This window comes from Taudactylus pleione, unplaced genomic scaffold (genome assembly GCF_031769625.1).
Source record: "Taudactylus pleione unplaced genomic scaffold, aTauple2 ptg000454l, whole genome shotgun sequence".
Taxonomy (NCBI): domain Eukaryota; kingdom Metazoa; phylum Chordata; class Amphibia; order Anura; family Myobatrachidae; genus Taudactylus; species Taudactylus pleione.
In genome coordinates this window covers 3,124,588-3,151,949 of record NW_028284856.1, presented here as the reverse complement: position 1 = coordinate 3,151,949, position 27,362 = coordinate 3,124,588, and the positions used below count along the sequence as shown (strand labels likewise).

The 27,362-nt window shown below is 37.1% G+C and overlaps 19 non-coding genes across 19 annotated transcripts; all 19 read right to left on the bottom strand.

The window, feature by feature from the left end:
- Window positions 1–5,513: 5,513 nt before the first annotated feature.
- TRNAK-UUU (transfer RNA lysine (anticodon UUU)) lies at window positions 5,514–5,586 on the bottom strand. The gene has a single exon. It is a non-coding gene; the product is annotated as a tRNA-Lys (tRNA).
- A 276-nt stretch (window positions 5,587–5,862) lies between these two features.
- On the bottom strand, window positions 5,863–5,935 carry TRNAK-UUU (transfer RNA lysine (anticodon UUU)). The gene has a single exon. It is a non-coding gene; the product is annotated as a tRNA-Lys (tRNA).
- A 1,291-nt stretch (window positions 5,936–7,226) lies between these two features.
- TRNAK-UUU (transfer RNA lysine (anticodon UUU)) lies at window positions 7,227–7,299 on the bottom strand. The gene has a single exon. It is a non-coding gene; the product is annotated as a tRNA-Lys (tRNA).
- Window positions 7,300–9,273: 1,974 nt separating this feature from the next.
- TRNAK-UUU (transfer RNA lysine (anticodon UUU)) lies at window positions 9,274–9,346 on the bottom strand. Its single transcript has one exon. It is a non-coding gene; the product is annotated as a tRNA-Lys (tRNA).
- A 610-nt stretch (window positions 9,347–9,956) lies between these two features.
- Window positions 9,957–10,029, bottom strand: TRNAK-UUU (transfer RNA lysine (anticodon UUU)). Its single transcript has one exon. It is a non-coding gene; the product is annotated as a tRNA-Lys (tRNA).
- Window positions 10,030–12,336: 2,307 nt separating this feature from the next.
- TRNAK-UUU (transfer RNA lysine (anticodon UUU)) lies at window positions 12,337–12,409 on the bottom strand. Its single transcript has one exon. It is a non-coding gene; the product is annotated as a tRNA-Lys (tRNA).
- Window positions 12,410–12,685: 276 nt separating this feature from the next.
- TRNAK-UUU (transfer RNA lysine (anticodon UUU)) lies at window positions 12,686–12,758 on the bottom strand. The gene has a single exon. It is a non-coding gene; the product is annotated as a tRNA-Lys (tRNA).
- A 610-nt stretch (window positions 12,759–13,368) lies between these two features.
- On the bottom strand, window positions 13,369–13,441 carry TRNAK-UUU (transfer RNA lysine (anticodon UUU)). Its single transcript has one exon. It is a non-coding gene; the product is annotated as a tRNA-Lys (tRNA).
- Window positions 13,442–15,430: 1,989 nt separating this feature from the next.
- Window positions 15,431–15,503, bottom strand: TRNAK-UUU (transfer RNA lysine (anticodon UUU)). Its single transcript has one exon. It is a non-coding gene; the product is annotated as a tRNA-Lys (tRNA).
- A 1,292-nt stretch (window positions 15,504–16,795) lies between these two features.
- TRNAK-UUU (transfer RNA lysine (anticodon UUU)) lies at window positions 16,796–16,868 on the bottom strand. The gene has a single exon. It is a non-coding gene; the product is annotated as a tRNA-Lys (tRNA).
- Window positions 16,869–17,477: 609 nt separating this feature from the next.
- On the bottom strand, window positions 17,478–17,550 carry TRNAK-UUU (transfer RNA lysine (anticodon UUU)). Its single transcript has one exon. It is a non-coding gene; the product is annotated as a tRNA-Lys (tRNA).
- Window positions 17,551–17,826: 276 nt separating this feature from the next.
- On the bottom strand, window positions 17,827–17,899 carry TRNAK-UUU (transfer RNA lysine (anticodon UUU)). Its single transcript has one exon. It is a non-coding gene; the product is annotated as a tRNA-Lys (tRNA).
- Window positions 17,900–19,874: 1,975 nt separating this feature from the next.
- Window positions 19,875–19,947, bottom strand: TRNAK-UUU (transfer RNA lysine (anticodon UUU)). Its single transcript has one exon. It is a non-coding gene; the product is annotated as a tRNA-Lys (tRNA).
- Window positions 19,948–21,238: 1,291 nt separating this feature from the next.
- TRNAK-UUU (transfer RNA lysine (anticodon UUU)) lies at window positions 21,239–21,311 on the bottom strand. Its single transcript has one exon. It is a non-coding gene; the product is annotated as a tRNA-Lys (tRNA).
- Window positions 21,312–21,920: 609 nt separating this feature from the next.
- TRNAK-UUU (transfer RNA lysine (anticodon UUU)) lies at window positions 21,921–21,993 on the bottom strand. The gene has a single exon. It is a non-coding gene; the product is annotated as a tRNA-Lys (tRNA).
- Window positions 21,994–22,602: 609 nt separating this feature from the next.
- On the bottom strand, window positions 22,603–22,675 carry TRNAK-UUU (transfer RNA lysine (anticodon UUU)). The gene has a single exon. It is a non-coding gene; the product is annotated as a tRNA-Lys (tRNA).
- Window positions 22,676–22,951: 276 nt separating this feature from the next.
- Window positions 22,952–23,024, bottom strand: TRNAK-UUU (transfer RNA lysine (anticodon UUU)). Its single transcript has one exon. It is a non-coding gene; the product is annotated as a tRNA-Lys (tRNA).
- A 1,975-nt stretch (window positions 23,025–24,999) lies between these two features.
- On the bottom strand, window positions 25,000–25,072 carry TRNAK-UUU (transfer RNA lysine (anticodon UUU)). The gene has a single exon. It is a non-coding gene; the product is annotated as a tRNA-Lys (tRNA).
- A 1,291-nt stretch (window positions 25,073–26,363) lies between these two features.
- TRNAK-UUU (transfer RNA lysine (anticodon UUU)) lies at window positions 26,364–26,436 on the bottom strand. The gene has a single exon. It is a non-coding gene; the product is annotated as a tRNA-Lys (tRNA).
- Between the last annotated feature and the right edge of the window lie 926 nt (window positions 26,437–27,362).

Genomic DNA, 27,362 nt, shown 5'->3' with positions numbered 1-27,362 from the left:
CACTCTGCACTATGTTCCATTTCACAAAAACGACACATTGCTTAAAAGACACTCGCCCGAACAGGGACTTGAACCCTGGACCCTCAGATTAAAGTTCTGATGTTTTACCGACTCCAGGCTCTTCTGGAGTCTGTCGCAAACCTATAGAAAGTTTGTAATACAAAAACAAGTAAATTCAAATGGTGATAACTACTGTGCAATTACTAAAGTAGGAAAGTCTCTCTATCACTAAAAGTATGATATGAATAGCTTGACATTTAGTGTCTATTGATGAAATACATTTAATTTGCCTCTTGGTTGAAGGTGTACATTCTTAAACAGTTTGTGATTTTCCCACTCTGCACTATGTTCCATTTCACAAAATGACACATTGCTTAAAAGACAATCGCCCGAACAGGGACTTGAACCCTGGACGCTCAGATTAAAAGTCTGATGCTCTACTGACTGAGCTATCCAGGATCTTCTGTGATAGGTCGCAAAAATGCAGAAAGTTCGTAATACAAAAAACAAGTCATATCAAATGATGACAACTACTAGTTACTGTGCAATTACTAAAGTTGGAAAATCTCTCTATCACTAAAAGTATTATCTGAATAGCTTGACATTTAGTGTCTATTGATGAAATACATTTAATTTGCCTCTTGGTTGAAGGTGTACATTCTTAAACAGTTTGTGATTTTCCCACTCTGCACTATGTTCCATTTCACAAAAACGACACATTGCTTAAAAGACACTCGCCCGAACAGGGACTTGAACCCTGGACCCTCAGATTAAAGTTCTGATGTTTTACCGACTCCAGGCTCTTCTGGAGTTTGTCGCAAACCTATAGAAAGTTTGTAATACTAAAACCAAGTAAATTCAAATGGTGACAACTACTGTGCAATTACTAAAGTAGGAAAATCTCTCTATCACTAAAAGTTTGATATGAATAGCTTGACATTTAGTGTCTATTGGTGAAATACATTTAATTTGCCTCTTGGTTGAAGGTGTACATTCTTAAACAGTTTGTGATTTTCCCACTCTGCACTATGTTCCATTTCACAAAATGACACATTGCTTAAAAGACACTCGCCCGAACAGACCCTTGAACCCTGGACCCTCAGATTAAAAGTCAGATGCTCTACCGACTGAGCTATCCAGGCTCTTCTGTGATAGGTCGCAAAAATGCAGAAAGTTCGTAATACAAAAAACAAGTCATATCAAATGATGACAACTACTAGTTACTGTGCAATTACTAAAGTTGGAAAATCTCTTTATCACTAAAAGTATGAACTGAAAAGCTTGACATTTAGTGTCTCTTGATGAAATACATTTAATTTGCCTCTTGGTTGAAGGTGTACATTCTTAAACAGTTTGTGATTTTCCCACTCTGCACTATGTTCCATTTCACAAATTGACACATTACTTAAAAGACACTCACCTGAACAGGGACTTGAACCCTGGACCCTCAGATTAAAAGTCTGATGCTCTATCGACTGAGCTATCCAGGGTCTTCTGTGATAGGTCGCAAAAATGCAGAAAGTTCGTAATACAAAAAACAAGTCATATCAAATGATGACAACTACTAGTTACTGTGCAATTACTAAAGTTGGAAAATCTCTCTATCACTAAAAGTATTATCTGAATAGCTTGACATTTAGTGTCTATTGATGAAATACATTTAATTTGCCTCTTGGTTGAAGGTGTACATTCTTAAACAGTTTGTGATTTTCCCACTCTGCACTATGTTCCATTTCACAAAAACGACACATTGCTTAAAAGACACTCGCCCGAACAGGGACTTGAACCCTGGACCCTCAGATTAAAGTTCTGATGTTTTACCGACTCCAGGCTCTTCTGGAGTTTGTCGCAAACCTATAGAAAGTTCGTAATACTAAAACCAAGTAAATTCAAATGGTGACAACTACTGTGCAATTACTAAAGTAGGAAAATCTCTCTATCACTAAAAGTTTGATATGAATAGCTTGACATTTAGTGTCTATTGGTGAAATACATTTAATTTGCCTCTTGGTTGAAGGTGTACATTCTTAAACAGTTTGTGATTTTCCCACTCTGCACTATGTTCCATTTCACAAAATGACACATTGCTTAAAAGACACTCGCCCGAACAGACCCTTGAACCCTGGACCCTCAGATTAAAAGTCAGATGCTCTACCGACTGAGCTATCCAGGCTCTTCTGTGATAGGTCGCAAAAATGCAGAAAGTTCGTAATACAAAAAACAAGTCATATCAAATGATGACAACTACTAGTTACTGTGCAATTACTAAAGTTGGAAAATCTCTCTATCACTAAAAGTATGAACTGAAAAGCTTGACATTTAGTGTCTCTTGATGAAATACATTTAATTTGCCTCTTGGTTGAAGGTGTACATTCTTAAACAGTTTGTGATTTTCCCACTCTGCACTATGTTCCATTTCACAAAAACTACACATTGATTAAAAGACACTCGCCCGAACAGGAACTTGAACCCTGGAGCCTCAGATTAAAGTTCTGATGTTTTACCGACTCCAGGCTCTTCTGGAGTTTGTCGCAAACCTATAGAAAGTTCGTAATACTAAAACCAAGTAAATTCAAATGGTGACAACTACTGTGCAATTACTAAAGTAGGAAAATCTCTCTATCACTAAAAGTATGATATGAATAGCTTGACATTTAGTGTCTATTGGTGAAATACATTTAATTTGCCTCTTGGTTGAAGGTGTACATTCTTAAACAGTTTGTGATTTTCCCACTCTGCACTATGTTCCATTTCACAAAATGACACATTGCTTAAAAGACACTCGCCCGAACAGACCCTTGAACCCTGGAGCCTCAGATTAAAAGTCAGATGCTCTACCGACTGAGCTATCCAGGCTCTTCTGTGATAGGTCGCAAAAATGCAGAAAGTTCGTAATACAAAAAACAAGTAATTTCAAATGATGACAACGACTAGTTACTGTGCAATTACTAAAGTAGGAAAATCTCTCTATCACTAAAAGTATGAACTGAAAAGCTTGACATTTAGTGTCTCTTGATGAAATACATTTAATTTGCCTCTTGGTTGAAGGTGTACATTCTTAAACAGTTTGTGAATTTCCCACTCTGCACTATGTTCCATTTCACAAAAACGACACATTGCTTAAAAGACACTCGCCCGAACAGGGACTTGAACCCTGGACCCTCAGATTAAAGTTCTGATGTTTTACCGACTCCAGGCTCTTCTGGAGTTTGTCGCAAACCTATAGAAAGTTCGTAATACTAAAACCAAGTAAATTCAAATGGTGACAACTACTGTGCAATTACTAAAGTAGGAAAATCTCTCTATCACTAAAATTTTGATATGAATAGCTTGACATTTAGTGTCTATTGATGAAATACTTTTAATTTGCCTCTTGATTGAAGGTGTACATTCTTAAACAGTTTGTGATTTTCCCACTCTGCACTATGTTCCATTTCACAAATTGACACATTGCTTAAAAGACACTCGCCCGAACAGACCCTTGAACCCTGGACCCTCAGATTAAAAGTCTGATGCTCTACCGACTGAGCTATCCAGGCTCTTCTGTGATAGGTCGCAAAAATGCAGAAAGTTCGTAATACAAAAAACAAGTTATTTCAAATGATGACAACTACTAGTTACTGTGCAATTACTAATGTAGGAAAATCTCTCTATCACTAAAAGTATGAACTGAAAAGCTTGACATTTAGTGTCTCTTGATGAAATACATTTAATTTGCCTCTTGGTTGAAGGTGTACATTCTGAAACAGTTTGTGATTTTCCCACTCTGCACTATGTTCCATTTCACAAAAACACACATTGCTTAAAAGACACTCGCCCGAACAGGGACTTGAACCCTGGACCCTCAGATTAAAGTTCTGATGTTTTACCGACTCCAGGCTCTTCTGGAGTTTGTCGCAAACCTATAGAAAGTTCGTAATACTAAAACCAAGTAAATTCAAATGGTGACAACTACTGTGCAATTACTAAAGTAGGAAAATCTCTCTATCACTAAAAGTTTGATATGAATAGCTTGACATTTAGTGTCTATTGGTGAAATACATTTAATTTGCCTCTTGGTTGAAGGTGTACATTCTTAAACAGTTTGTGATTTTCCCACTCTGCACTATGTTCCATTTCACAAAATGACACATTGCTTAAAAGACACTCGCCCGAACAGACCCGTGAACCCTGGACCCTCAGATTAAAAGTCAGATGCTCTACCGACTGAGCTATCCAGGCTCTTCTGTGATAGGTCGCAAAAATGCAGAAAGTTCGTAATACAAAAAACAAGTCATATCAAATGATGACAACTACTAGTTACTGTGCAATTACTAAAGTTGGAAAATCTCTCTATCACTAAAAGTATGAACTGAAAAGCTTGACATTTAGTGTCTCTTGATGAAATACATTTAATTTGCCTCTTGGTTGAAGGTGTACATTCTTAAACAGTTTGTGATTTTCCCACTCTGCACTATGTTCCATTTCACAAAAACGACACATTGCTTAAAAGACACTCGCCCGAACAGGGACTTGAACCCTGGACCCTCAGATTAAAGTTCTGATGTTTTACCGACTCCAGGCTCTTCTGGAGTTTGTCGCAAACCTATAGAAAGTTCGTAATACTAAAACCAAGTAAATTCAAATGGTGACAACTACTGTGCAATTACTAAAGTAGGAAAATCTCTCTATCACTAAAAGTTTGATATGAATAGCTTGACATTTAGTGTCTATTGGTGAAATACATTTAATTTGCCTCTTGGTTGAAGGTGTACATTCTTAAACAGTTTGTGATTTTCCCACTCTGCACTATGTTCCATTTCACAAAATGACACATTGCTGAAAAGACACTCGCCCGAACAGACCCGTGAACCCTGGACCCTCAGATTAAAAGTCAGATGCTCTACCGACTGAGCTATCCAGGCTCTTCTGTGATAGGTCGCAAAAATGCAGAAAGTTCGTAATACAAAAAACAAGTCATATCAAATGATGACAACTACTAGTTACTGTGCAATTACTAAAGTTGGAAAATCTCTCTATCACTAAAAGTATGAACTGAAAAGCTTGACATTTAGTGTCTCTTGATGAAATACATTTAATTTGCCTCTTGGTTGAAGGTGTACATTCTTAAACAGTTTGTGATTTTCCCACTCTGCACTATGTTCCATTTCACAAAAACGACACATTGCTTAAAAGACACTCGCCCGGACAGGGACTTGAACCCTGGACCCTCAGATTAAAGTTCTGATGTTTTACCGACTCCAGGCTCTTCTGGAGTCTGTCGCAAACCTATAGAAAGTTCGTAATACAAAAACAAGTAAATTCAAATGGTAATAACTACTGTGCAATTACTAAAGTAGGAAAGTCTCTCTATCACTAAAAGTATGATATGAATAGCTTGACATTTAGTGTCTATTGATGAAATACATTTAATTTGCCTCTTGGTTGAAGGTGTACATTCTTAAACAGTTTGTGATTTTCCCACTCTGCACTATGTTCCATTTCACAAAATGACACATTGCTTAAAAGACAATCGCCCGAACAGGGACTTGAACCCTGGACCCTCAGATTAAAAGTCTGATGCTCTATCGACTGAGCTATCCAGGCTCTTCTGTGATAGGTCGCAAAAATGCTGAAAGTTCGTAATACAAAAAACAAGTCATTTCAAATGATGACAACTACTAGTTACTGTGCAATTACTAAAATAGGAAAATCTCTCTATCACTAAAAGTATGAACTGAAAAGCTTGACATTTAGTGTCTCTTGATGAAATACATTTAATTTGCCTCTTGGTTGAAGGTGTACATTCTTAAACAGTTTGTGATTTTCCCACTCTGCACTATGTTCCATTTCACAAAAATGACACATTGCTTAAAAGACACTCGCCCGAACAGGGACTTGAACCCTGGACCCTCAGATTAAAAGTCTGATGCTCTACCGTCTGAGCTATCCAGGCTCTTCTGTGATAGGTCGCAAAAATGCTGAAAGTTCGTAATACAAAAAACAAGTCATTTCAAATGATGACAACTACTAGTTACTGTGCAATTACTAAAGTAGGAAAATCTCTCTATCACTAAAAGTATGAACTGAAAAGCTTGACATTTAGTGTCTCTTGATGAAATACGTTTAATTTGCCTCTTGGTTGAAGGTGTACATTCTTAAACAGTTTGTGATTTTCCCACTCTGCACTATGTTCCATTTCACAAAAACGACACATTGCTTAAAAGACACTCGCCCGAACAGGGACTTGAACCCTGGACCCTCAGATTAAAGTTCTGATGTTTTATCGACTCCAGGCTCTTCTGGAGTCTGTCACAAACCTATAGAAAGTTCGTAATACAAAAACAAGTAAATTCAAATGGTGACAACTACTGTGCAATTACTAAAGTAGGAAAATCGCTCTATCACTAAAAGTATGATATGAATAGCTTGACATTTAGTGTCTATTGGTGAAATACATTTAATTTGCCTCTTGGTTGTAGGTGTACATTCTTAAACAGTTTGTGATTTTCCCACTCTGCACTATGTTCCATTTCACAAAATGACACATTGCTTAAAAGACACTCGCCCGAACAGACCCTTGAACCCGGGACCCTCAGATTAAAAGTCAGATGCTCTACCGACTGAGCTATCCAGGCTCTTCTGTGATAGGTCGCAAAAATGCAGAAAGTTCGTAATACAAAAAACAAGTCATTTCAAATGATGACAACTACTAGTTACTGTGCAATTACTAAAGTAGGAAAATCTCTCTATCACTAAAAGTATGAACTGAAAAGCTTGACATTTAGTGTCTCTTGATGAAATACATTTAATTTGCCTCTTGGTTGAAGGTGTACATTCTTAAACAGTTTGTGATTTTCCCACTCTGCACTATGTTATATTTCACAAAAACGACACATTGCTTAAAAGACACTCGCCCGAACAGGAACTTGAACCCTTGACCCTCAGATTAAAGTTCTGATGTTTTACCGACTCCAGGCTCTTCTAGAGTCTGTCGCAAACCTATAGAAAGTTCGTAATACTAAAACAAGTAAATTCAAATGGTAACAACTACTGTGCAATTACTAAAGTAGGAAAGTCTCTCTATGACTAAAAGTATGATATGAATAGCTTGACATTTAGTGTCTCTTGATGAAATACATTTAATTTGCCTCTTGGTTGAAGGTGTACATTCTTAAACAGTTTGTGATTTTCCCACTCTGCACTATGTTCCATTTCACAAAATGACACATAGCTTAAAAGACACTTGCCCGAACAGGGACTTGAACCCTGGACCCTCAGATTAAAAGTCTGATGCTCTACCGACTGAGCTATCCAGGCTCTTCTGTGATAGGTCGCAAAAATGCAGAAAGTTCGTAATACAAAAAACAAGTTATTTCAAATGATGACAACTACTAGTTACTGTGCAATTACTAAAGTAGGAAAATCTCTCTATCACTAAAAATATGAACTGAAAAGCTTGACATTTAGTGTCTCTTGATGAAATACATTTAATTTGCCTCTTGGTTGAAGGTGTACATTCTTAAACAGTTTGTGATTTTCCCACTCTGCACTATGTTCCATTTCACAAAAACACAAATTGCTTAAAAGACACTCGCTCGAACAGGGACTTGAACCCTGGACCCTCAGATTAAAGTTCTGATGTTTTACCGACTCCAGGCTCTTCTGGAGTTTGTCGCAATCCTATAGAAAGTTCGTAACACTAAAACCAAGTAAATTCAAATGGTGACAACTACTGTGCAATTACTAAAGTAGGAAAATCTCTCTATCACTAAAAGTTTGATATGAATAGCTTGACATTTAGTGTCTATTGGTGAAATACATTTAATTTGCCTCTTGGTTGAAGGTGTACATTCTTAAACAGTTTGTGATTTTCCCACTCTGCACTATGTTCCATTTCACAAAATGACACATTGCTTAAAAGAAACTCGCCCGAACAGACCCGTGAACCCTGGACCCTCAGATTAAAAGTCAGATGCTCTACCGACTGAGCTATCCAGGCTCTTCTGTGATAGGTCGCAAAAATGCAGAAAGTTCGTAATACAAAAAACAAGTCATATCAAATGATGACAACTACTAGTTACTGTGCAATTACTAAAGTAGGAAAATCTCTCTATCACTAAAAGTATGAACTGAAAAGCTTGACATTTAGTGTCTCTTGATGAAATACATTTAATTTGCCTCTTGGTTGAAGGTGTACATTCTTAAACAGTTTGTGATTTTCCCACTCTGCACTATGTTCCATTTCACAAAAACGACACATTGCTTAAAAGACACTCGCCCGAACAGGGACTTGAACCCTGGACCCTCAGATTAAAGTTCTGATGTTTTACCGACTCCAGGCTCTTCTGGAGTTTGTCGCAAACCTATAGAAAGTTCGTAATACTAAAACCAAGTAAATTCAAATGGTGACAACTACTGTGCAATTACTAAAGTAGGAAAATCTCTCTATCACTAAAAGTTTGATATGAATAGCTTGACATTTAGTGTCTATTGGTGAAATACATTTAATTTGCCTCTTGGTTGAAGGTGTACATTCTTAAACAGTTTGTGATTTTCCCACTCTGCACTATGTTCCATTTCACAAAATGACACATTGCTGAAAAGACACTCGCCCGAACAGACCCGTGAACCCTGGACCCTCAGATTAAAAGTCAGATGCTCTACCGACTGAGCTATCCAGGCTCTTCTGTGATAGGTCGCAAAAATGCAGAAAGTTCGTAATACAAAAAACAAGTCATATCAAATGATGACAACTACTAGTTACTGTGCAATTACTAAAGTTGGAAAATCTCTCTATCACTAAAAGTATGAACTGAAAAGCTTGACATTTAGTGTCTCTTGATGAAATACATTTAATTTGCCTCTTGGTTGAAGGTGTACATTCTTAAACAGTTTGTGATTTTCCCACTCTGCACTATGTTCCATTTCACAAAAACGACACATTGCTTAAAAGACACTCGCCCGGACAGGGACTTGAACCCTGGACCCTCAGATTAAAGTTCTGATGTTTTACCGACTCCAGGCTCTTCTGGAGTCTGTCGCAAACCTATAGAAAGTTCGTAATACAAAAACAAGTAAATTCAAATGGTGATAACTACTGTGCAATTACTAAAGTAGGAAAGTCTTTCTATCACTAAAAGTATGATATGAATAGCTTGACATTTAGTGTCTATTGATGAAATACATTTAATTTGCCTCTTGGTTGAAGGTGTACATTCTTAAACAGTTTGTGATTTTCCCACTCTGCACTATGTTCCATTTCACAAAATGACACATTGCTTAAAAGACAATCGCCCGAACAGGGACTTGAACCCTGGACCCTCAGATTAAAAGTCTGATGCTCTACCGTCTGAGCTATCCAGGCTCTTCTGTGATAGGTCGCAAAAATGCTGAAAGTTCGTAATACAAAAAACAAGTCATTTCAAATGATGACAACTACTAGTTACTGTGCAATTACTAAAGTAGGAAAATCTCTCTATCACTAAAAGTATGAACTGAAAAGCTTGACATTTAGTGTCTCTTGATGAAATACATTTAATTTGCCTCTTGGTTGAAGGTGTACATTCTTAAACAGTTTGTGATTTTCCCACTCTGCACTATGTTCCATTTCACAAAAACGACACATTGCTTAAAAGACACTCGCCCGAACAGGGACTTGAACCCTGGACCCTCAGATTAAAGTTCTGATGTTTTACCGACTCCAGGCTCTTCTGGAGTCTGTCGCAAACCTATAGAAAGTTCGTAATACAAAAACAAGTAAATTCAAATGGTGATAACTACTGTGCAATTACTAAAGTAGGAAAGTCTCTCTATCACTAAAAGTATGAACTGAAAAGCTTGACATTTAGTGTCTCTTGATGAAATACATTTAATTTGCCTCTTGGTTGAAGGTGTACATTCTTAAACAGTTTGTGATTTTCCCACTCTGCACTATGTTCCATTTCACAAAAATGACACATTGCTTAAAAGACACTCGCCCGAACAGGGACTTGAACCCTGGACCCTCAGATTAAAAGTCTGATGCTCTACCGTCTGAGCTATCCAGGCTCTTCTGTGATAGGTCGCAAAAATGCTGAAAGTTCGTAATACAAAAAACAAGTCATTTCAAATGATGACAACTACTAGTTACTGTGCAATTACTAAAGTAGGAAAATCTCTCTATCACTAAAAGTATGAACTGAAAAGCTTGACATTTAGTGTCTCTTGATGAAATACATTTAATTTGCCTCTTGGTTGAAGGTGTACATTCTTAAACAGTTTGTGATTTTCCCACTCTGCACTATGTTCCATTTCACAAAAACGACACATTGCTTAAAAGACACTCGCACGAACAGGGACTTGAACCCTGGACCCTCAGATTAAAGTTCTGATGTTTTACCGACTCCAGGCTCTTCTGGAGTCTGTCGCAAACCTATAGAAAGTTCGTAATACAAAAACAAGTAAATTCAAATGGTGATAACTACTGTGCAATTACTAAAGTAGGAATTCTCTCTATCACTAAAAGTATGATATGAATAGCTTGACATTTAGTGTCTATTGATGAAATACATTTAATTTGCCTCTTGGTTGAAGGTGTACATTCTTAAACAGTTTGTGATTTTCCCACTCTGCACTATGTTCCATTTCACAAAATGACACATTGCTTAAAAGACAATCGCCCGAACAGGGACTTGAACCCTGGACCCTCAGATTAAAAGTCTGATGCTCTACCGCCTGAGCTATCCAGGATCTTCTGTGATAAGTCGCAAAAATGCAGAAAGTTCGTAATACAAAAAACAAGTCATATCAAATGATGACAACTACTAGTTACTGTGCAATTACTAAAGTTGGAAAATCTCTCTATCACTAAAAGTATTATCTGAATAGCTTGACATTTAGTGTCTATTGATGAAATACATTTAATTTGCCTCTTGGTTGAAGGTGTACATTCTTAAACAGTTTGTGATTTTCCCACTCTGCACTATGTTCCATTTCACAAAAACGACACATTGCTTAAAAGACACTCGCCCGAACAGGGACTTGAACCCTGGACCCTCAGATTAAAGTTCTGATGTTTTACCGACTCCAGGCTCTTCTGGAGTTTGTCGCAAACCTATAGAAAGTTCGTAATACTAAAACCAAGTAAATTCAAATGGTGACAACTACTGTGCAATTACTAAAGTAGGAAAATCTCTCTATCACTAAAAGTTTGATATGAATAGCTTGACATTTAGTGTCTATTGGTGAAATACATTTAATTTGCCTCTTGGTTGAAGGTGTACATTCTTAAACAGTTTGTGATTTTCCCACTCTGCACTATGTTATATTTCACAAAAACGACACATTGCTTAAAAGACACTCGCCCGAACAGGAACTTGAACCCTTGACCCTCAGATTAAAGTTCTGATGTTTTACCGACTCCAGGCTCTTCTAGAGTCTGTCGCAAACCTATAGAAAGTTCGTAATACTAAAACAAGTAAATTCAAATGGTAACAACTACTGTGCAATTACTAAAGTAGGAAAATCTCTCTATCACTAAAAGTTTGATATGAATAGCTTGACATTTAGTGTCTATTGGTGAAATACATTTAATTTGCCTCTTGGTTGAAGGTGTACATTCTTAAACAGTTTGTGATTTTCCCACTCTGCACTATGTTCCATTTCACAAAATGACACATTGCTGAAAAGACACTCGCCCGAACAGACCCGTGAACCCTGGACCCTCAGATTAAAAGTCAGATGCTCTACCGACTGAGCTATCCAGGCTCTTCTGTGATAGGTCGCAAAAATGCAGAAAGTTCGTAATACAAAAAACAAGTCATATCAAATGATGACAACTACTAGTTACTGTGCAATTACTAAAGTTGGAAAATCTCTCTATCACTAAAAGTATGAACTGAAAAGCTTGACATTTAGTGTCTCTTGATGAAATACATTTAATTTGCCTCTTGGTTGAAGGTGTACATTCTTAAACAGTTTGTGATTTTCCCACTCTGCACTATGTTCCATTTCACAAAAACGACACATTGCTTAAAAGACACTCGCCCGGACAGGGACTTGAACCCTGGACCCTCAGATTAAAGTTCTGATGTTTTACCGACTCCAGGCTCTTCTGGAGTCTGTCGCAAACCTATAGAAAGTTCGTAATACAAAAACAAGTAAATTCAAATGGTGATAACTACTGTGCAATTACTAAAGTAGGAAAGTCTTTCTATCACTAAAAGTATGATATGAATAGCTTGACATTTAGTGTCTATTGATGAAATACATTTAATTTGCCTCTTGGTTGAAGGTGTACATTCTTAAACAGTTTGTGATTTTCCCACTCTGCACTATGTTCCATTTCACAAAATGACACATTGCTTAAAAGACAATCGCCCGAACAGGGACTTGAACCCTGGACCCTCAGATTAAAAGTCTGATGCTCTATCGACTGAGCTATCCAGGCTCTTCTGTGATAGGTCGCAAAAATGCTGAAAGTTCGTAATACAAAAAACAAGTCATTTCAAATGATGACAACTACTAGTTACTGTGCAATTACTAAAGTAGGAAAATCTCTCTATCACTAAAAGTATGAACTGAAAAGCTTGACATTTAGTGTCTCTTGATGAAATACATTTAATTTGCCTCTTGGTTGAAGGTGTACATTCTTAAACAGTTTGTGATTTTCCCACTCTGCACTATGTTCCATTTCACAAAAATGACACATTGCTTAAAAGACACTCGCCCGAACAGGGACTTGAACCCTGGACCCTCAGATTAAAAGTCTGATGCTCTACCGTCTGAGCTATCCAGGCTCTTCTGTGATAGTTCGCAAAAATGCTGAAAGTTCGTAATACAAAAAACAAGTCATTTCAAATGATGACAACTACTAGTTACTGTGCAATTACTAAAGTAGGAAAATCTCTCTATCACTAAAAGTATGAACTGAAAAGCTTGACATTTAGTGTCTCTTGATGAAATACATTTAATTTGCCTCTTGGTTGAAGGTGTACATTCTTAAACAGTTTGTGATTTTCCCACTCTGCACTATGTTCCATTTCACAAAAACGACACATTGCTTAAAAGACACTCGCCCGAACAGGGACTTGAACCCTGGACCCTCAGATTAAAGTTCTGATGTTTTACCGACTCCAGGCTCTTCTGGAGTCTGTCGCAAACCTATAGAAAGTTCGTAATACAAAAACAAGTAAATTCAAATGGTGATAACTACTGTGCAATTACTAAAGTAGGAAAGTCTCTCTATCACTAAAAGTATGAACTGAAAAGCTTGACATTTAGTGTCTCTTGATGAAATACATTTAATTTGCCTCTTGGTTGAAGGTGTACATTCTTAAACAGTTTGTGATTTTCCCACTCTGCACTATGTTCCATTTCACAAAAATGACACATTGCTTAAAAGACACTCGCCCGAACAGGGACTTGAACCCTGGACCCTCAGATTAAAAGTCTGATGCTCTACCGACTGAGCTATCCAGGATCTTCTGTGATAAGTCGCAAAAATGCAGAAAGTTCGTAAAACAAAAAACAAGTCATATCAAATGATGACAACTACTAGTTACTGTGCAATTACTAAAGTTGGAAAATCTCTCTATCACTAAAAGTATTATCTGAATAGCTTGACATTTAGTGTCTATTGATGAAATACATTTAATTTGCCTCTTGGTTGAAGGTGTACATTCTTAAACAGTTTGTGATTTTCCCACTCTGCACTATGTTCCATTTCACAAATTGACACATTACTTAAATGACACTCACCTGAACAGGGACTTGAACCCTGGACCCTCAGATTAAAAGTCTGATGCTCTATCGACTGAGCTATCCAGGGTCTTCTGTGATAGGTCGCAAAAATGCTGAAAGTTCGTAATACAAAAACAAGTCATTTCAAATGATGACAACTACTAGTTACTGTGCAATTACTAAAGTAGGAAAATCTCTCTATCACTAAAAGTATGAACTGAAAAGCTTGACATTTAGTGTCTCTTGATGAAATACATTTAATTTGCCTCTTGGTTGAAGGTGTACATTCTTAAACAGTTTGTGATTTTCCCACTCTGCACTATGTTCCATTTCACAAAAATGACACATTGCTTAAAAGACACTCGCCCGAACAGGAACTTGAACCCTGGACCCTCAGATTAAAGTTCTGATGTTTTACCGACTCCAGGCTCTTCTGGAGTTTGTCGCAAACCTATAGAAAGTTCGTAATACTAAAACCAAGTAAATTCAAATGGTGACAACTACTGTGCAATTACTAAAGTAGGAAAATCTCTCTATCACTAAAAGTATGATATGAATAGCTTGACATTTAGTGTCTATTGGTGAAATACATTTAATTTGCCTCTTGGTTGAAGGTGTACATTCTTAAATAGTTTGTGATTTTCCCACTCTGCACTATGTTCCATTTCACAAAATGACACATTGCTTAAAAGACACTTGCCCGAACAGACCCTTGAACCCTGGACCCTCAGATTAAAAGTCAGATGCTCTACCGACTGAGCTATCCAGGCTCTTCTGTGATAGGTCGCAAAAATGCAGAAAGTTCGTAATACAAAAAACAAGTAATTTCAAATGATGACAACTACTAGTTACTGTGCAATTACTAAAGTAGGAAAATCTCTCTATCACTAAAAGTATGAACTGAAAAGCTTGACATTTAGTGTCTCTTGATGAAATACATTTAATTTGCCTCTTGGTTGAAGGTGTACATTCTTAAACAGTTTGTGATTTTCCCACTATGCACTATGTTCCATTTCACAAAAACGACACATTGCTTAAAAGACACTCGCCCGAACAGGGACTTGAACCCTGGACCCTCAGATTAAAGTTCTGATGTTTTACCGACTCCAGGCTCTTCTGGAGTTTGTCGCAAACCTATAGAAAGTTCGTAATACTAAAACCAAGTAAATTCAAATGGTGACAACTACTGTGCAATTACTAAAGTAGGAAAATCTCTCTATCACTAAAAGTTTGATATGAATAGCTTGACATTTAGTGTCTATTGATGAAATACATTTAATTTGCCTCTTGATTGAAGGTGTACATTCTTAAACAGTTTGTGATTTTCCCACTCTGCACTATGTTCCATTTCACAAATTGACACATTGCTTAAAAGACACTCGCCCGAACAGACCCTTGAACCCTGGACCCTCAGATTAAAAGTCAGATGCTCTACCGACTGAGCTATCCAGGATCTTCTGTGATAGGTCGCAAAAATGCAGAAAGTTCGTAATACAAAAAACAAGTCATTTCAAATGATGACAACTACTAGTTACTGTGCAATTACTAAAGTAGGAAAATCTCTCTATCACTAAAAGTATGAACTGAAAAGCTTGACATTTAGTGTCTCTTGATGAAATACATTTAATTTGCCTCTTGGTTGAAGGTGTACATTCTTAAACAGTTTGTGATTTTCCCACTCTGCACTATGTTCCATTTCACAAAAATGACACATTGCTTAAAAGACACTCGCCCGAACAGGGACTTGAACCCTGGACCCTCAGATTAAAAGTCTGATGCTCTACCGTCTGAGCTATCCAGGCTCTTCTGTGATAGGTCGCAAAAATGCTGAAAGTTCGTAATACAAAAAACAAGTCATTTCAAATGATGACAACTACTAGTTACTGTGCAATTACTAAAGTAGGAAAATCTCTCTATCACTAAAAGTATGAACTGAAAAGCTTGACATTTAGTGTCTCTTGATGAAATACATTTAATTTGCCTCTTGGTTGAAGGTGTACATTCTTAAACAGTTTGTGATTTTCCCACTCTGCACTATGTTCCATTTCACAAAAACGACACATTGCTTAAAAGACACTCGCCCGAACAGGGACTTGAACCCTGGACCCTCAGATTAAAGTTCTGATGTTTTACCAACTCCAGGCTCTTCTGGAGTCTGTCGCAAACCTATAGAAAGTTCGTAATACAAAAACAAGTAAATTCAAATGGTGATAACTACTGTGCAATTACTAAAGTAGGAAAGTCTCTCTATCACTAAAAGTATGAACTGAAAAGCTTGACATTTAGTGTCTCTTGATGAAATACATTTAATTTGCCTCTTGGTTGAAGGTGTACATTCTTAAACAGTTTGTGATTTTCCCACTCTGCACTATGTTCCATTTCACAAAAATGACACATTGCTTAAAAGACACTCGCCCGAACAGGGACTTGAACCCTGGACCCTCAGATTAAAAGTCCGATGCTCTACCGTCTGAGCTATCCAGGCTCTTCTGTGATAGGTCGCAAAAATGCAGAAAGTTCGTAATACAAAAAACAAGTCATTTCAAATGATGACAACTACTAGTTACTGTGCAATTACTAAAGTAGGAAAATCTCTCTATCACTAAAAGTATGAACTGAAAAGCTTGACATTTAGTGTCTCTTGATGAAATACATTTAATTTGCCTCTTGGTTGAAGGTGTACATTCTTAAACAGTTTGTGATTTTCCCACTATGCACTATGTTCCATTTCACAAAAACGACACATTGCTTAAAAGACACTCGCCCGAACAGGGACTTGAACCCTGGACCCTCAGATTAAAGTTCTGATGTTTTACCGACTCCAGGCTCTTCTGGAGTCTGTCGCAAACCTATAGAAAGTTCGTAATACAAAAACAAGTAAATTCAAATGGTGATAACTAATGTGCAATTACTAAAGTAGGAAAGTCTCTCTATCACTAAAAGTATGATATGAATAGCTTGACATTTAGTGTCTATTGATGAAATACATTTAATTTGCCTCTTGGTTGAAGGTGTACATTCTTAAACAGTTTGTGATTTTCCCACTCTGCACTATGTTCCATTTCACAAAATGACACATTGCTTAAAAGACAATCGCCCGAACAGGGACTTGAACCCTGGACCCTCAGATTAAAAGTCTGATGCTCTACCGACTGAGCTATCCAGGATCTTCTGTGATAGGTCGCAAAAATGCAGAAAGTTCGTAATACAAAAAACAAGTCATATCAAATGATGACAACTACTAGTTACTGTGCAATTACTAAAGTTGGAAAATCTCTCTATCACTAAAAGTATTATCTGAATAGCTTGACATTTAGTGTCTATTGATGAAATACATTTAATTTGCCTCTTGGTTGAAGGTGTACATTCTTAAACAGTTTGTGATTTTCCCACTCTGCACTATGTTCCATTTCACAAAAACGACACATTGCTTAAAAGACACTCGCCCGAACAGGGACTTGAACCCTGGACCCTCAGATTAAAGTTCTGATGTTTTACCGACTCCAGGCTCTTCTGGAGTTTGTCGCAAACCTATAGAAAGTTCGTAATACAAAAACAAGTAAATTCAAATGGTGATAACTACTGTGCAATTACTAAAGTAGGAAAGTCTCTCTATCACTAAAAGTATGATATGAATAGCTTGACATTTAGTGTCTATTGATGAAATACATTTAATTTGCCTCTTGGTTGAAGGTGTACATTCTTAAACAGTTTGTGATTTTCCCACTCTGCACTATGTTCCATTTCACAAAATGACACATTGCTTAAAAGACAATCGCCCGAACAGGGACTTGAACCCTGGACCCTCAGATTAAAAGTCTGATGCTCTACCGACTGAGCTATCCAGGATCTTCTGTGATAAGTCGCAAAAATGCAGAAAGTTCGTAATACAAAAAACAAGTCATATCAAATGATGACAACTACTAGTTACTGTGCAATTACTAAAGTTGGAAAATCTCTCTATCACTAAAAGTATTATCTGAATAGCTTGACATTTAGTGTCTATTGATGAAATACATTTAATTTGCCTCTTGGTTGAAGGTGTACATTCTTAAACAGTTTGTGATTTTCCCACTCTGCACTATGTTCCATTTCACAAAAATGACACATTGCTTAAAAGACACTCGCCCGAACAGGGACTTGAACCCTGGACCCTCAGATTAAAAGTCTGATGCTCTACCGTCTGAGCTATCCAGGCTCTTCTGTGATAGGTCGCAAAAATGCTGAAAGTTCGTAATACAAAAAACAAGTCATTTCAAATGATGACAACTACTAGTTACTGTGCAATTACTAAAGTAGGAAAATCTCTCTATCACTAAAAGTATGAACTGAAAAGCTTGACATTTAGTGTCTCTTGATGAAATACATTTAATTTGCCTCTTGGTTGAAGGTGTACATTCTTAAACAGTTTGTGATTTTCCCACTCTGCACTATGTTCCATTTCACAAAAACGACACATTGCTTAAAAGACACTCGCCCGAACAGGGACTTGAACCCTGGACCCTCAGATTAAAGTTCTGATGTTTTACCAACTCCAGGCTCTTCTGGAGTCTGTCGCAAACCTATAGAAAGTTCGTAATACAAAAACAAGTAAATTCAAATGGTGATAACTACTGTGCAATTACTAAAGTAGGAAAGTCTCTCTATCACTAAAAGTATGAACTGAAAAGCTTGACATTTAGTGTCTCTTGATGAAATACATTTAATTTGCCTCTTGGTTGAAGGTGTACATTCTTAAACAGTTTGTGATTTTCCCACTCTGCACTATGTTCCATTTCACAAAAATGACACATTGCTTAAAAGACACTCGCCCGAACAGGGACTTGAACCCTGGACCCTCAGATTAAAAGTCCGATGCTCTACCGTCTGAGCTATCCAGGCTCTTCTGTGATAGGTCGCAAAAATGCTGAAAGTTCGTAATACAAAAAACAAGTCATTTCAAATGATGACAACTACTAGTTACTGTGCAATTACTAAAGTAGGAAAATCTCTCTATCACTAAAAGTATGAACTGAAAAGCTTGACATTTAGTGTCTCTTGATGAAATACATTTAATTTGCCTCTTGGTTGAAGGTGTACATTCTTAAACAGTTTGTGATTTTCCCACTCTGCACTATGTTCCATTTCACAAAAACGACACATTGCTTAAAAGACACTCGCCCGAACAGGGACTTGAACCCTGGACCCTCAGATTAAAGTTCTGATGTTTTACCAACTCCAGGCTCTTCTGGAGTCTGTCGCAAACCTATAGAAAGTTCGTAATACAAAAACAAGTAAATTCAAATGGTGATAACTACTGTGCAATTACTAAAGTAGGAAAGTCTCTCTATCACTAAAAGTATGAACTGAAAAGCTTGACATTTAGTGTCTCTTGATGAAATACATTTAATTTGCCTCTTGGTTGAAGGTGTACATTCTTAAACAGTTTGTGATTTTCCCACTCTGCACTATGTTCCATTTCACAAAAATGACACATTGCTTAAAAGACACTCGCCCGAACAGGGACTTGAACCCTGGACCCTCAGATTAAAAGTCCGATGCTCTACCGTCTGAGCTATCCAGGCTCTTCTGTGATAGGTCGCAAAAATGCAGAAAGTTCGTAATACAAAAAACAAGTCATTTCAAATGATGACAACTACTAGTTACTGTGCAATTACTAAAGTAGGAAAATCTCTCTATCACTAAAAGTATGAACTGAAAAGCTTGACATTTAGTGTCTCTTGATGAAATACATTTAATTTGCCTCTTGGTTGAAGGTGTACATTCTTAAACAGTTTGTGATTTTCCCACTATGCACTATGTTCCATTTCACAAAAACGACACATTGCTTAAAAGACACTCGCCCGAACAGGGACTTGAACCCTGGACCCTCAGATTAAAGTTCTGATGTTTTACCGACTCCAGGCTCTTCTGGAGTCTGTCGCAAACCTATAGAAAGTTCGTAATACAAAAACAAGTAAATTCAAATGGTGATAACTAATGTGCAATTACTAAAGTAGGAAAGTCTCTCTATCACTAAAAGTATGATATGAATAGCTTGACATTTAGTGTCTATTGATGAAATACATTTAATTTGCCTCTTGGTTGAAGGTGTACATTCTTAAACAGTTTGTGATTTTCCCACTCTGCACTATGTTCCATTTCACAAAATGACACATTGCTTAAAAGACAATCGCCCGAACAGGGACTTGAACCCTGGACCCTCAGATTAAAAGTCTGATGCTCTACCGACTGAGCTATCCAGGATCTTCTGTGATAGGTCGCAAAAATGCAGAAAGTTCGTAATACAAAAAACAAGTCATATCAAATGATGACAACTACTAGTTACTGTGCAATTACTAAAGTTGGAAAATCTCTCTATCACTAAAAGTATTATCTGAATAGCTTGACATTTAGTGTCTATTGATGAAATACATTTAATTTGCCTCTTGGTTGAAGGTGTACATTCTTAAACAGTTTGTGATTTTCCCACTCTGCACTATGTTCCATTTCACAAAAACGACACATTGCTTAAAAGACACTCGCCCGAACAGGGACTTGAACCCTGGACCCTCAGATTAAAGTTCTGATGTTTTACCGACTCCAGGCTCTTCTGGAGTTTGTCGCAAACCTATAGAAAGTTCGTAATACAAAAACAAGTAAATTCAAATGGTGATAACTACTGTGCAATTACTAAAGTAGGAAAGTCTCTCTATCACTAAAAGTATGATATGAATAGCTTGACATTTAGTGTCTATTGATGAAATACATTTAATTTGCCTCTTGGTTGAAGGTGTACATTCTTAAACAGTTTGTGATTTTCCCACTCTGCACTATGTTCCATTTCACAAAATGACACATTGCTTAAAAGACAATCGCCCGAACAGGGACTTGAACCCTGGACCCTCAGATTAAAAGTCCGATGCTCTACCGTCTGAGCTATCCAGGCTCTTCTGTGATAGGTCGCAAAAATGCAGAAAGTTCGTAATACAAAAAACAAGTCATTTCAAATGATGACAACTACTAGTTACTGTGCAATTACTAAAGTAGGAAAATCTCTCTATCACTAAAAGTATGAACTGAAAAGCTTGACATTTAGTGTCTCTTGATGAAATACATTTAATTTGCCTCTTGGTTGAAGGTGTACATTCTTAAACAGTTTGTGATTTTCCCACTATGCACTATGTTCCATTTCACAAAAACGACACATTGCTTAAAAGACACTCGCCCGAACAGGGACTTGAACCCTGGACCCTCAGATTAAAGTTCTGATGTTTTACCGACTCCAGGCTCTTCTGGAGTCTGTCGCAAACCTATAGAAAGTTCGTAATACAAAAACAAGTAAATTCAAATGGTGATAACTAATGTGCAATTACTAAAGTAGGAAAGTCTCTCTATCACTAAAAGTATGATATGAATAGCTTGACATTTAGTGTCTATTGATGAAATACATTTAATTTGCCTCTTGGTTGAAGGTGTACATTCTTAAACAGTTTGTGATTTTCCCACTCTGCACTATGTTCCATTTCACAAAATGACACATTGCTTAAAAGACAATCGCCCGAACAGGGACTTGAACCCTGGACCCTCAGATTAAAAGTCTGATGCTCTACCGACTGAGCTATCCAGGATCTTCTGTGATAGGTCGCAAAAATGCAGAAAGTTCGTAATACAAAAAACAAGTCATATCAAATGATGACAACTACTAGTTACTGTGCAATTACTAAAGTTGGAAAATCTCTCTATCACTAAAAGTATTATCTGAATAGCTTGACATTTAGTGTCTATTGATGAAATACATTTAATTTGCCTCTTGGTTGAAGGTGTACATTCTTAAACAGTTTGTGATTTTCCCACTCTGCACTATGTTCCATTTCACAAAAACGACACATTGCTTAAAAGACACTCGCCCGAACAGGGACTTGAACCCTGGACCCTCAGATTAAAGTTCTGATGTTTTACCGACTCCAGGCTCTTCTGGAGTTTGTCGCAAACCTATAGAAAGTTCGTAATACAAAAACAAGTAAATTCAAATGGTGATAACTACTGTGCAATTACTAAAGTAGGAAAGTCTCTCTATCACTAAAAGTATGATATGAATAGCTTGACATTTAGTGTCTATTGATGAAATACATTTAATTTGCCTCTTGGTTGAAGGTGTACATTCTTAAACAGTTTGTGATTTTCCCACTCTGCACTATGTTCCATTTCACAAAATGACACATTGCTTAAAAGACAATCGCCCGAACAGGGACTTGAACCCTGGACCCTCAGATTAAAAGTCTGATGCTCTACCGACTGAGCTATCCAGGATCTTCTGTGATAAGTCGCAAAAATGCAGAAAGTTCGTAATACAAAAAACAAGTCATATCAAATGATGACAACTACTAGTTACTGTGCAATTACTAAAGTTGGAAAATCTCTCTATCACTAAAAGTATTATCTGAATAGCTTGACATTTAGTGTCTATTGATGAAATACATTTAATTTGCCTCTTGGTTGAAGGTGTACATTCTTAAACAGTTTGTGATTTTCCCACTCTGCACTATGTTCCATTTCACAAAAACGACACATTGCTTAAAAGACACTCGCCCGAACAGGGACTTGAACCCTGGACCCTCAGATTAAAGTTCTGATGTTTTACCGACTCCAGGCTCTTCTGGAGTTTGTCGCAAACCTATAGAAAGTTCGTAATACAAAAACAAGTAAATTCAAATGGTGATAACTACTGTGCAATTACTAAAGTAGGAAAGTCTCTCTATCACTAAAAGTATGATATGAATAGCTTGACATTTAGTGTCTATTGATGAAATACATTTAATTTGCCTCTTGGTTGAAGGTGTACATTCTTAAACAGTTTGTGATTTTCCCACTCTGCACTATGTTCCATTTCACAAAATGACACATTGCTTAAAAGACAATCGCCCGAACAGGGACTTGAACCCTGGACCCTCAGATTAAAAGTCTGATGCTCTACCGACTGAGCTATCCAGGATCTTCTGTGATAAGTCGCAAAAATGCAGAAAGTTCGTAATACAAAAAACAAGTCATATCAAATGATGACAACTACTAGTTACTGTGCAATTACTAAAGTTGGAAAATCTCTCTATCACTAAAAGTATTATCTGAATAGCTTGACATTTAGTGTCTATTGATGAAATACATTTAATTTGCCTCTTGGTTGAAGGTGTACATTCTTAAACAGTTTGTGATTTTCCCACTCTGCACTATGTTCCATTTCACAAAAATGACACATTGCTTAAAAGACACTCGCCCGAACAGGGACTTGAACCCTGGACCCTCAGATTAAAAGTCTGATGCTCTACCGTCTGAGCTATCCAGGCTCTTCTGTGATAGGTCGCAAAAATGCTGAAAGTTCGTAATACAAAAAACAAGTCATTTCAAATGATGACAACTACTAGTTACTGTGCAATTACTAAAGTAGGAAAATCTCTCTATCACTAAAAGTATGAACTGAAAAGCTTGACATTTAGTGTCTCTTGATGAAATACATTTAATTTGCCTCTTGGTTGAAGGTGTACATTCTTAAACAGTTTGTGATTTTCCCACTCTGCACTATGTTCCATTTCACAAAAACGACACATTGCTTAAAAGACACTCGCCCGAACAGGGACTTGAACCCTGGACCCTCAGATTAAAGTTCTGATGTTTTACCAACTCCAGGCTCTTCTGGAGTCTGTCGCAAACCTATAGAAAGTTCGTAATACAAAAACAAGTAAATTCAAATGGTGATAACTACTGTGCAATTACTAAAGTAGGAAAGTCTCTCTATCACTAAAAGTATGAACTGAAAAGCTTGACATTTAGTGTCTCTTGATGAAATACATTTAATTTGCCTCTTGGTTGAAGGTGTACATTCTTAAACAGTTTGTGATTTTCCCACTCTGCACTATGTTCCATTTCACAAAAATGACACATTGCTTAAAAGACACTCGCCCGAACAGGGACTTGAACCCTGGACCCTCAGATTAAAAGTCCGATGCTCTACCGTCTGAGCTATCCAGGCTCTTCTGTGATAGGTCGCAAAAATGCTGAAAGTTCGTAATACAAAAAACAAGTCATTTCAAATGATGACAACTACTAGTTACTGTGCAATTACTAAAGTAGGAAAATCTCTCTATCACTAAAAGTATGAACTGAAAAGCTTGACATTTAGTGTCTCTTGATGAAATACATTTAATTTGCCTCTTGGTTGAAGGTGTACATTCTTAAACAGTTTGTGATTTTCCCACTCTGCACTATGTTCCATTTCACAAAAACGACACATTGCTTAAAAGACACTCGCCCGAACAGGGACTTGAACCCTGGACCCTCAGATTAAAGTTCTGATGTTTTACCAACTCCAGGCTCTTCTGGAGTCTGTCGCAAACCTATAGAAAGTTCGTAATACAAAAACAAGTAAATTCAAATGGTGATAACTACTGTGCAATTACTAAAGTAGGAAAGTCTCTCTATCACTAAAAGTATGAACTGAAAAGCTTGACATTTAGTGTCTCTTGATGAAATACATTTAATTTGCCTCTTGGTTGAAGGTGTACATTCTTAAACAGTTTGTGATTTTCCCACTCTGCACTATGTTCCATTTCACAAAAATGACACATTGCTTAAAAGACACTCGCCCGAACAGGGACTTGAACCCTGGACCCTCAGATTAAAAGTCCGATGCTCTACCGTCTGAGCTATCCAGGCTCTTCTGTGATAGGTCGCAAAAATGCAGAAAGTTCGTAATACAAAAAACAAGTCATTTCAAATGATGACAACTACTAGTTACTGTGCAATTACTAAAGTAGGAAAATCTCTCTATCACTAAAAGTATGAACTGAAAAGCTTGACATTTAGTGTCTCTTGATGAAATACATTTAATTTGCCTCTTGGTTGAAGGTGTACATTCTTAAACAGTTTGTGATTTTCCCACTATGCACTATGTTCCATTTCACAAAAACGACACATTGCTTAAAAGACACTCGCCCGAACAGGGACTTGAACCCTGGACCCTCAGATTAAAGTTCTGATGTTTTACCGACTCCAGGCTCTTCTGGAGTCTGTCGCAAACCTATAGAAAGTTCGTAATACAAAAACAAGTAAATTCAAATGGTGATAACTAATGTGCAATTACTAAAGTAGGAAAGTCTCTCTATCACTAAAAGTATGATATGAATAGCTTGACATTTAGTGTCTATTGATGAAATACATTTAATTTGCCTCTTGGTTGAAGGTGTACATTCTTAAACAGTTTGTGATTTTCCCACTCTGCACTATGTTCCATTTCACAAAATGACACATTGCTTAAAAGACAATCGCCCGAACAGGGACTTGAACCCTGGACCCTCAGATTAAAAGTCTGATGCTCTACCGACTGAGCTATCCAGGATCTTCTGTGATAGGTCGCAAAAATGCAGAAAGTTCGTAATACAAAAAACAAGTCATATCAAATGATGACAACTACTAGTTACTGTGCAATTACTAAAGTTGGAAAATCTCTCTATCACTAAAAGTATTATCTGAATAGCTTGACATTTAGTGTCTATTGATGAAATACATTTAATTTGCCTCTTGGTTGAAGGTGTACATTCTTAAACAGTTTGTGATTTTCCCACTCTGCACTATGTTCCATTTCACAAAAACGACACATTGCTTAAAAGACACTCGCCCGAACAGGGACTTGAACCCTGGACCCTCAGATTAAAGTTCTGATGTTTTACCGACTCCAGGCTCTTCTGGAGTTTGTCGCAAACCTATAGAAAGTTCGTAATACAAAAACAAGTAAATTCAAATGGTGATAACTACTGTGCAATTACTAAAGTAGGAAAGTCTCTCTATCACTAAAAGTATGATATGAATAGCTTGACATTTAGTGTCTATTGATGAAATACATTTAATTTGCCTCTTGGTTGAAGGTGTACATTCTTAAACAGTTTGTGATTTTCCCACTCTGCACTATGTTCCATTTCACAAAATGACACATTGCTTAAAAGACAATCGCCCGAACAGGGACTTGAACCCTGGACCCTCAGATTAAAAGTCCGATGCTCTACCGTCTGAGCTATCCAGGCTCTTCTGTGATAGGTCGCAAAAATGCAGAAAGTTCGTAATACAAAAAACAAGTCATTTCAAATGATGACAACTACTAGTTACTGTGCAATTACTAAAGTAGGAAAATCTCTCTATCACTAAAAGTATGAACTGAAAAGCTTGACATTTAGTGTCTCTTGATGAAATACATTTAATTTGCCTCTTGGTTGAAGGTGTACATTCTTAAACAGTTTGTGATTTTCCCACTATGCACTATGTTCCATTTCACAAAAACGACACATTGCTTAAAAGACACTCGCCCGAACAGGGACTTGAACCCTGGACCCTCAGATTAAAGTTCTGATGTTTTACCGACTCCAGGCTCTTCTGGAGTCTGTCGCAAACCTATAGAAAGTTCGTAATACAAAAACAAGTAAATTCAAATGGTGATAACTAATGTGCAATTACTAAAGTAGGAAAGTCTCTCTATCACTAAAAGTATGATATGAATAGCTTGACATTTAGTGTCTATTGATGAAATACATTTAATTTGCCTCTTGGTTGAAGGTGTACATTCTTAAACAGTTTGTGATTTTCCCACTCTGCACTATGTTCCATTTCACAAAATGACACATTGCTTAAAAGACAATCGCCCGAACAGGGACTTGAACCCTGGACCCTCAGATTAAAAGTCTGATGCTCTACCGACTGAGCTATCCAGGATCTTCTGTGATAGGTCGCAAAAATGCAGAAAGTTCGTAATACAAAAAACAAGTCATATCAAATGATGACAACTACTAGTTACTGTGCAATTACTAAAGTTGGAAAATCTCTCTATCACTAAAAGTATTATCTGAATAGCTTGACATTTAGTGTCTATTGATGAAATACATTTAATTTGCCTCTTGGTTGAAGGTGTACATTCTTAAACAGTTTGTGATTTTCCCACTCTGCACTATGTTCCATTTCACAAAAACGACACATTGCTTAAAAGACACTCGCCCGAACAGGGACTTGAACCCTGGACCCTCAGATTAAAGTTCTGATGTTTTACCGACTCCAGGCTCTTCTGGAGTTTGTCGCAAACCTATAGAAAGTTCGTAATACAAAAACAAGTAAATTCAAATGGTGATAACTACTGTGCAATTACTAAAGTAGGAAAGTCTCTCTATCACTAAAAGTATGATATGAATAGCTTGACATTTAGTGTCTATTGATGAAATACATTTAATTTGCCTCTTGGTTGAAGGTGTACATTCTTAAACAGTTTGTGATTTTCCCACTCTGCACTATGTTCCATTTCACAAAATGACACATTGCTTAAAAGACAATCGCCCGAACAGGGACTTGAACCCTGGACCCTCAGATTAAAAGTCTGATGCTCTACCGACTGAGCTATCCAGGATCTTCTGTGATAAGTCGCAAAAATGCAGAAAGTTCGTAATACAAAAAACAAGTCATATCAAATGATGACAACTACTAGTTACTGTGCAATTACTAAAGTTGGAAAATCTCTCTATCACTAAAAGTATTATCTGAATAGCTTGACATTTAGTGTCTATTGATGAAATACATTTAATTTGCCTCTTGGTTGAAGGTGTACATTCTTAAACAGTTTGTGATTTTCCCACTCTGCACTATGTTCCATT